Here is a 7,364-nt window from a genome sequence, read left to right as displayed (position 1 = left end):
TCAGGAAATCTGAAGGATTTTTACACTTTCCTGCTGAAATATTATAAATTCAAATATAACAAGCAGCTTCTGAACGACTGTAGAAACTGACACTTCCTCACATTTCCCTCTGTACAGAACGGTGTTGGATAACCATGTGAATTACAGATATACGCCAGGGGCAGCGGATAATTCCTGGGTAACTGTAGTTTGTTTACAGGGGGAAGTGGATAATTCCTGGGTAACTGTAGTTTGTTTACAGGGGGCAGTGGATAATTCCTGGGTAACTGTAGTTTGTTTACAGGGGGCAGTGGATAATTCCTGGGTAACTGAAGTTTGTTTACAGGGGGCAGTGGATAATTCCTGGGTAACTGAAGTTTGTTTATAGGAGGAGCTCATTTTACAGCCTCAGAGAAATCAGCGGGAAAACACAGGAGCCGTGAAGACGACCTGCGTGACAGTATAAATAAAGGTTCACAGGTTTAAAGTCGGGGCGGCCCAGTATCTCTGGATCGCAGCAGCTGCTGTGTCCGGTTGCGTAGCACTGCAGGGCATGTTGGGAGTCTGCCGGGTCCAAGCTAAGTTGATTAGGGCCTAATTTGAAGCCTGTCTGTCTGACTGTCTGACCGTCTGTCTGCTTGGATATAAACAGGCTGTGCTGAGACAGATCCTCTTATCAACAGATTAATCATCACAACTTGCCAGAGAGCGTTCTGACCCCGTGCCTACCCCCCCCCCCCCCCCAGGCCCGGGACGACCACAGCAGGACTGAGTGAAGCCGGCCAGTCACAGGGTTTGGCTTTCACTCCTTTAACCCCTCACGGTGTCCTGTGTCCACTTTCTAAGTCCAGATTGAGGTCAGCGATCAGCAGCAGCAAACACAACACACACACACACACTTTCCTTCTTTGTCAGGACTGGAGCTCAGCCTTTTAAAGTCTGTCCAGGCTCTGACAGTCTTGTTTGTAACCAACACAACAACGGCCGTTTGACATTTACCAACACAGAGCGATTTAATCACAATCGAAACCTGCAGAGACTCGATCCAGACTGAGGGAAACCAGGTCGAGTTCATGTGCAGGAGCAGAGTCTACACCTGGGATCAGGTGATGGGATTACCTTCAGCAGGGACACGGGGGCTGAGTATCAAACACGTCTACATGAAGCGACTGAACCTCATCTGACTGTAGTGAACTGTCAGTTTATCTGATCTGCGGTTTGATCTGTTTAATGCTGCGTTTTCTTCAGGCAAAGTTCCTCTACAGCAGTTTGAACATTCAGAGCTGCAAACATTAGACTAATGATCAAAATAGTTGCGGATTAATTAGATGGTGATCGACTGATCGATCTCCAGATGCATTGTGGGAAAACACACATCTTTTATTTTTTAAAAAGCACTGCACTTCAAAACAAACACACCCTTTTCCACCAACTGAGACAGGAAGTGTCCGGCCAGACTTTCCCTCCTGACACAGATTATATTTCAATTTACATCTGGGGATTCTGATATTTCAGATTATAGATTATCTGTATTTTATTAGGAGGGACGATGAGGTCAAACACGGACCAGTCACCCGCCATGACCACGTTAACGTAATGCTCATTCATCAGCTGACAGAAAATTATTCAGCAACTTTATCATTATCATCATCATCATCAATGATATTGCCTGATTCCAGCTGATGCGACTGTTGCTTGGCAACGACGAGACATTTGAAGACAACATCTCAGAAACACAAAACAAGAAAATAATAAACATATGAATTGATAAATGTAATAATAGTTGCAGCCCTAAAGTAACGGCAGAAACACTGACAGAGACACTTGGCTGAAACCTGATCAATAACATCATACTGAAATCGATTGGAGAATCCCTGCTACACACCACAGACTGAAGCCTTTACCCTATAAGAACCACACGCCACAACGAGGCCGACGGCAACGTCAGAATTAACCGGGACTACAGTTTATGATTATCTGCATTATCGAGAAAATCGCTAATTATTATTATTTTCTTTTTATCAATTAATGATTTGTACCATTGTGAAAAATTCTTAAAACCTAAGGCAACATCTTAAGATTTTTTTCACTAGCCAACAGTCAACTTACAGGACAACTTTATAACAAAGAAACAATCCTCACACCTTGTAGTTACAGTATATTTGGCATTTCTACTTAAAAATAAGATAAAATAATTAATCTATCATCAAACTACATGAGACTTTCTGTTGATCGACTAATCGATCAATCGTCTCAGCTCTTCGATTAAGAATTTACTCTCTGGAGTGAAATTTGTTGTTAAATCATTTATCGGTCGTTGACAGAAAAGCAGCTGATGACTCGGTCCAGCTGGAGGATTTTATGACAAACAGATGTGATAAACATTAACTGGCTTCAACTCCTGAAATGTGACGGTTTAATCCTGTGAAGTATTTTGTTACTTTTGGCATCAAATAACCATAATTTTTATCAGTTAATCATCTGCTCTATAAACACCTTTTTAATTTCCCACAGGCGTCTTCAAAACGTCTCGTTGTGTCCGACCATCAACTTCCTACATCTGAGAAGCTGGAAGCAAAAATAACAAACAATGAACTGATTAGCAAAATAGTTGAAGATTTTTTATTTATTTATTTGAAATATGTTGTTTTCTGGAAAACCTACTGACAACAACATATTCTTGTTGATAAACTGATGGTTAACGGGATAATGTAACAACATTCAATCATCCACTTAAATAAACATTTATCAACTTATCTCAACAAGTTTCTCTTTTTCTGAGTCAGATCATGATTCATTATGTTGCTCTGGATTTCTGGGCTGTTGTTTAGACTAAATTCAATTTAAGGACATTTGTTACAATTAGAGGCTCAGTAATAACTTGGTAAAGTTATCTGGTAAACTGGAGATAACGTCAACATTGATTAAAAGTTCTTTATGTCCTCAGATACAAATGAAATCTCCAACTGCTGAGGAAAACAGTGTGATGTGATAGAAAGCTCCAGAACAGCTGCTGAGAGAAGCTTCTGGTGTTAACATTAATCATCTGGTGACATTAAAAACAAGCAGCAGCCACTGTGTAAACTCAGAAATCAAGACTTGAGGTGGTCGTGATTATTTTCCATATTCTTCTGCCCAGCTGGAACAAACCTCCTTTGTTTGTGACTCCAAACTTACACAATGTGAGAAACTCGGCCACAGACACACTGGTTATGAGTAAACACCTGACAAAGCTGGCAGTGTGACCCCGCGTTTCCTCATCTGGCCGAGGCACAACGTTAAGGAGCCTAATTATTTCATCAGACACACATCAACATAAGAGGATACAGCAGGCTGCTGCTGGCGACGTTAAGCCCCGCAACGAGCCGTCCAGCCCGGACCACAGGGCTTTATGGCCGAGTTACACTCACTCACTGCCAGCCTCCGAGTATTAGCCGTTAGCTGGTGAACAACTGCGCTGTTGTCAGGCGGTAAAACAAAGTGTAACTGCCGGAAAATCTCCCAAAACATACAACCGGGAACCCGGCAACCCCAGGCAAAGTTATACGTTTGTTTGTCGTTCAGCACAGAAATAAATTACGAGCAACGAAACCCGCAGAGCTGGCTCCGGTTAGCCGGTTAGCACCACGCTAGCTAACCCAAACGCGAGCTGAAATAATTCTTCAATAAAACCAAAGCTCCAGTTGATTTAAAACACTCGCTACTGAGGCGTTTCAGCCAAACACACGACGGTTACCGCGGTTCGTGTGTTTTAAATGTGTCGTTAATGTCCACTTAGTAAGCTAACTACATCCGAGGCCTCGGACTCCAGACGCGAGCCGCGGGGCTCGAGTTCCGGGAGAGCCGAGAGGCCGCAGTCCAGCCGCGGACACCCACCACTGGAGACACCGGCCCGGGCTCCGGGTTTACCTTCAGGACGAACCACTCACCGTTTTTTCTTTTCGGCACAGAGACGATCGGCGGCAGCACGAAATGTGATCTTCTGGGTCCAATTGGAGGTCTAGGAGCTGTTATTATCGCCGATGTCGGGGGTTAAATCAAGGCGTTCCCATTTCTTTTAAACGGGTATAGAGATGTCGGAGCGGCCGGTGAGGAGGCGATATACGGAGCGGACTGAAATGGAGAGCCGAGCCGACCGAAGCTGCTGCGTTCAGAGGCTAAAAGCGAGCTCGGAAATAAGAAACACCTCAACGTTCAAAGCCACAAGAGAACGTTTTTAGAGTACGTTGAAGGAGAAATGAGGACTGACTTTTAAAACGAGGGAATAGGTTCAGTGGTGGCAAGAAAAAAATCAAAACATCTTTGAGACACTGAGACAAAAACAGGTAGTCTTCACTGGAGTAAGATAGTGTGGCTTACAGCTCATAGAGAAGCATCCAGTTGATTTACGCTGCGGGACACTTTTTTCATTTTACTGTCTCTTACTATTATTATATTAAACAAAAAACTATAAATTCAGTTGTGTAAGATACAATACATATGCTGCTGTAATGTCATGTAACATTATGAATAGTTTTAAGAGTACAAAGCCAAAATAAAAAGTAAAAAATAATTTGAATTTAGAATATTTTATTAATTTTTCAACACTAAAAAAACTATGTGGATTTGTTTGGTTTCTACAGACTCACGGTTCCTGTATGAAATATTAGTTAAAGTATCAAATAAAAGCTTCGCAATATGAACATTGTCAGGTTTGGTTGGTTGTTGTGGTAGATGTGATCATGAAAGACAAGTTATGAAAGAAGAATTTATTATTTATACTTTAAGAAAAATATAATTTTTTAACAAATGTATCATTGAAATTATTTATTTGTGATTTCAACATTAAGACAACAAAGAACATGGTACATAATTGTGTTTTGTTTACACAGTCAGAGTTAATGGGTAGAATTAAATGTCCATACTCAGAACTTCAACAATAACATTAGTGAGGGCTTGAGAAAAATGATTCAGCAGTTATTTGCTGAAGGAAGTTTGGTGATATTTACAGAATAAACTGTGGCCAGTAATGAGACAGATGATGTCTGCTTAGTAAGGTCATTGGGTTTTTTTGTTATTAAATAACAAACGTTGGTTCTTCAGAGAATGATCTATATTTTGGGTGCATTTTATTAGGATGTTTTGTATACACTGGTGAGAACGACGACAAAAAAAAAGGTTTAATCCTGTTTCTTCTTGATGAACATGGCGTTTCTGACAGCACGTGAATGCAGCATCTGGAGCAGTTTCTCTGTTCACAGATAAAGTTTCCAAAGTGTTTCACAACCTCTACAAACACAGAAACCAAACAACATGAACAGAGTCAGGTGGGAAATGTGTGTTTTAAAGTCTGCACAGTTTTCTGGGAAAAAATTCTTCAAAAAAAAAAAGTTTTTCAATTTTAAAAGCTACTTTACATATTTCTTAAATCCTGTGTGTCACTGAGCTGCTTCACTATGTACTGACATTTTGTCTCAACACTTCCAGCTGAAAACCCACGTTTGGCCTTTTGTTTGATTAGAAGGTTTAATTTGATTTAATTTAACTTTTAAATGATAAATTCAAAAAATCTGTTTTATTGATTTTAGTTTTTCTCCATTTTTATCTCTCGTGTGCATTATTCTCCAGTTGTTTTTCTGTTTACATTTGAACTGTTAGTTTTAGCTTGTCAGTCTCACACATTAAATTGTTGCTTTATTATTGCTGATGTGTGAAACTGTAAACCACTCAACAATAATGTAACTTAGACTAAAGTTAATGCTGATTGGATTTTCACTGATCACTCAAGTTAGAGTCTGATAATTGATTGTCACATTGTTCAGAAATGAATAAAAACCAATGGAAATCTAATGGTGGAAAAAAACACATGAAAATCTAAAGAACTTTGTCTGTTTTTAAATCTTCTCTCCTCTTTAGTTTCATCACATTTTCACTCCACTACATTTACCTGACATATTCAAACTTTAAATTCCTGATTGCATAAACCTCTGAAACACAATAGATTTCATAAGAAATTTTAAAGTAATTTTATTTTGAGAATTTTTTTAAACAATTAAAAGTGAAAAAGTGCAGCCGAGTGCGTTGATCAAGACCTGCCTCTGTAGTTTGACTTTTACTTGAATGTCATTTTGTTGTTTGTCAGTTTATTTGCGCTGTTTTACTGGCATGTCCTTTTATTCTGTTTAATTTCTGGATTGTTTTCCTTTTAATGCCCAACTTTACTTCTGGTTTTACTCATTTAAACACTTTCTCCTCATTTTTAGTATTTTATTATTTTATCTTTATTTTACCTCCAGATTGTTTTTATTGTTTTTATTCTGTAAACCTCTTTGTGTTCCATTGTTTATATGAAATTTGCGACACAAAGAAAGTCGGATTGATTCATAAAAATTCAGTTGTTTGATTTCTGTGTATCTTGATCTTAAATGGTCATTTTAATAATCTGCCTTTCAATAACTCGCTCTGTGTAACTTTGAGAGATAAAAGAGAAAACGCGTTTTCCGTCTGGACATTAAAGACAAATATAAACTGATGAACTGACCCACGTTAAAGACGGATCAAGAAAAACTGGAGCCTGAATTAGAAGAAAAACATGTTTTATTCACTCGCCGCTGTTAGAAAACCACGTTAACTCATTCACTCAGTTCACACCTGTACTGACGGCCAGGTGAGCTCACACACTCCTGCAGCAGGTGTGTGTGTGTGTGTGTGTGTGAAGCAGAGAGAAGCTGCTGAAGCTGGAAGACTGAAGCTCACCTGGTTAATGTTATTATTGCAGGTAAATCTGAGGCGTGTTAAATGTCGATGTTTAAACTCTTTTAAATGAAAATTCACATTTAGACAATAAAAGTCCTTCATAACTAAACTTACATTATTTAAACCAACTGCAGAAAACACGAGCAGTCTCATTTTACCATGTTGTAGTGTTGTTAAGCTAAAGTGCTACTGAAAGCTAAACTGTCCCTTACAGGCTACCATACGACTATTTCATGATTTGTCGTCTTACTAGAAAAATAAAATCATCTCTTCCTTCCAGCTCTTCTGTTACTGACATACATTTAGGGGTCACACATGATGAGTCAACTGTGACCTTTAACCCCTGACCTCCTTTTGATATCGGTGACACAGGAAAAGAAGCTTATTCTATTCCCAACATCAGATTGTACATCCAAATAACAGTTATTTCAAAATAAAAGTCTGGACTGGCTGAATGTTCCCCCTCATTGACGCACCTGATCACACAGCTGGGACAGGTGGACTGCTGCCGTTTGTTTCACTGTACTTGTGGCACCAGGTGGGTGGAGTTTAGAGAGAGTAGAAATTGACCAGCCTCGCTGTCACCCACCCACCTGGCACCACCTGGTTGGTAAAATAAGCACACACACCCACTTCAAGGGGAGTTCAGA

General features: G+C 39.6%; 1 protein-coding gene across 1 annotated transcript in view; it reads right to left on the bottom strand.

Moving 5' to 3' along the window:
- hectd1 (HECT domain containing 1) overlaps positions 1 to 4,123 on the bottom strand; it is a 23,484-nt gene extending 19,361 nt beyond the window's left edge. Inside the window, exon 1 of the mRNA XM_087171967.1 lies at positions 3,909 to 4,123. The gene's annotated coding sequence lies outside the window, so the exon portion shown is untranslated. The remainder of the gene's footprint in view (positions 1 to 3,908) is intronic.
- Positions 4,124 to 7,364: the final 3,241 nt, after the last annotated feature.

The sequence above is a fragment of the Seriola lalandi genome, unplaced genomic scaffold (genome assembly GCF_002814215.2).
Source record: "Seriola lalandi dorsalis isolate HSWRI2012SDOR001 ecotype SW California unplaced genomic scaffold, Sedor1 jcf7180002050743, whole genome shotgun sequence".
NCBI classification, from domain to species: Eukaryota; Metazoa; Chordata; class Actinopteri; order Carangiformes; family Carangidae; genus Seriola; species Seriola lalandi.
Note: the sequence above shows the minus strand (reverse complement) of the source record. Positions and strands in the feature narration are given on the sequence as shown.